Raw genomic sequence first — 2,500 nt, 5'->3', positions numbered from 1 at the left:
AATTTTAATACGTCGCCAGTGAGTTGCGTGACGGAGCCACGCACACCTAAATGACGACGCCTATTTAGCAGGCTAGAGTCTCGTTCGTTACCGGAATTAACCAGACAAATCGCTCCACCAACTAAGAACGGCCATGCACCACCACCCACCGAATCAAGAAAGAGCTGTTAATCTGTCAATCCTTCCGGTGTCCGGGCCTGGTGAGATTTCCCGTGTTGAGTCAAATTAAGCCGCAGGCTCCACTCCTGGTGGTGCCCTTCCGTCAATTCCTTTAAGTTTCAGCTTTGCAACCATACTCCCCCCGGAGTCCAAAATCTTTGGTTTCCCGGAAGCTGCCCGCCGAGCCATTGTAGTAACGTCGGCGGATCGCTAGATGACATATTTACGGTTAGAACTAGGGCGGTATCTAATCGCCTTCGAACCTCTAACTTTCGTTCTTGATTGATGAAAACACCTTTGGCAAATGCTTTCGCTGATGTTCGTCTTGCGACGATCCAAGAATTTCACCTCTAACGTCGCAATACGAATGCCCCCAGTTATCCCTATTAATCATTACCTCGGAGTTCTGAAAACCAACAAAATAGAACCGAGATCATATTCTATTATTCCATGCACGAAATATTCAAGCAGCATTTTGAGCCCGCTTTGAGCACTCTAATTTGTTCAAAGTAAAATTGTCGGCCCACCTCGACACTCACCGAAGAGCACCGCGATAGGATTTTGATATTGAACCGGCGTATTACCGCCGGCTCACCGACGATATGCTCCGCAGACGTGTCAGTATCACCGCGGATGCGGTGCACCGACAGCGCGGCGCACAAATGCAACTACGAGCTTTTTAACCGCAACAATTTTAGTATACGCTATTGGAGCTGGAATTACCGCGGCTGCTGGCACCAGACTTGCCCTCCAATTGTTCCTCGTTAAAATATTTAAAGTGTACTCATTCCGATTACGAGGCCTCGTAAGAGTCCCGTATCGTTATTTTTCGTCACTACCTCCCCGTGCCGGGAGTGGGTAATTTGCGCGCCTGCTGCCTTCCTTGGATGTGGTAGCCGTTTCTCAGGCTCCCTCTCCGGAATCGAACCCTGATTCCCCGTTACCCGTGACAACCATGGTAGTCGCAGAAACTACCATCGAAAGTTGATAAGGCAGACATTTGAAAGATGCGTCGCCGGTACTGGACCATGCGATCGGCAAAAGTTATCCAGATTCATCAAAATTAACGACTTCAGACGCGGGGCCCTCCGTCGATTGGTTTTGATCTAATAAAAGCACTCATCCCATCACTGGTCAGAGTTCTGATTGCATGTATTAGCTCTAGAATTACCACAGTTATCCAAGTAACTGAGTAAGATCTAAGGAACCAAAACTGATATATTGAGCCATTCGCGGTATCGCCTTAATACGGCTTGCACTGAGACATGCATGGCTTAATCTTTGAGACAAGCATATAACTACTGGCAGGATCAACCAGGGAGCTATCGAATAGAACACGCGCTCGTAGCGCGCACTCCGTCGATCCCGCGCGTCGACGATCCTAGATCACGCCGACGCGTTACGGGCGAGCTCTGTAAAACGTACACACAACACGCACATGTAAATAAATATTTATATGTAGTGTTGTGCGCACATAGAGAGTTTGGGGTCGCCGACGGGCGAACGTTTGAAACGGTTGTATCTCAAACACGTCAAACGTCCGCTGCCCGCCTGCATTTTCAGGACACACTGACGTGGCCCCAATTGGGAACGTTCGTACCGAGACGCGTTCACATTTTATTTAAAAAAACGTTTAACACAATACGGATGTGAAACAATCACGATTCCGCCCGGTGTCTATAGAGTAATGCCTCGCTAGATAGAGGTGTAAGTATAATTTTTCTCGGGACCGCTTCGATTCTATACGGACTCGTGCATACACAACGGTCCGTCGGCCCACACAGTTAAAGAGATTCATCTATCTCTCTCGTTTTATCCGAGAGAATACGAGAGACGACGAACGACGACGACGACGACGACGACGATAGTCGAGTCGTCCTGTCTGTCTGTAACGACGCGACTTTATTACATATATACATAGGTAGCAAAGTCTAGCGTCGTCTCTTTCTCGTACTCTCTATTATCGAACAAACGAGAGTGATGATAAATATTTATGATAGAGCGGACAACGAATAAGAACGCGTTGTCGCCCTAGCCTGCACAGCGGCGGCGCACGAACGAACGAACGAACGAACGAACGAACGAACGAATGCACACTCACGGACGGTACACGAACGAGAGTCGAGAGAGTGTTTTCTTATAGCAAAGATTTTATTCGTCGCGTCGAAAACACTCCGCCGCGGTCAAGCACATACATCACTCTCTACTCGTGATAATCGTACAACTACTTCGTGTGTGCACATATGTTGCTGTGTAGAGTAGAAACACACATGACAACACTAGCACACAGTCCAATTCGTAGACGATTATAACACATAACACATATATATGCACACCGTTT

General features: G+C 47.8%; 1 non-coding gene across 1 annotated transcript in view; it reads right to left on the bottom strand.

Moving 5' to 3' along the window:
* Nucleotides 1–1,480, bottom strand: part of LOC142986957 (small subunit ribosomal RNA) — a 1,902-nt gene extending 422 nt beyond the window's left edge. Inside the window, exon 1 of the ribosomal RNA XR_012960482.1 lies at nucleotides 1–1,480. This exon is cut by the window's left edge and continues 422 nt beyond it. This is a non-coding gene — a ribosomal RNA (small subunit ribosomal RNA).
* Between the last annotated feature and the right edge of the window lie 1,020 nt (nucleotides 1,481–2,500).

The sequence above is a fragment of the Anticarsia gemmatalis genome, unplaced genomic scaffold (genome assembly GCF_050436995.1).
Source record: "Anticarsia gemmatalis isolate Benzon Research Colony breed Stoneville strain unplaced genomic scaffold, ilAntGemm2 primary ctg00000049.1, whole genome shotgun sequence".
Classification (NCBI taxonomy): Eukaryota; Metazoa; Arthropoda; class Insecta; order Lepidoptera; family Erebidae; genus Anticarsia; species Anticarsia gemmatalis.
The sequence above is the reverse complement of the archived record's forward strand: the minus strand, read 5'-3'. Positions and strand labels throughout refer to the sequence as shown.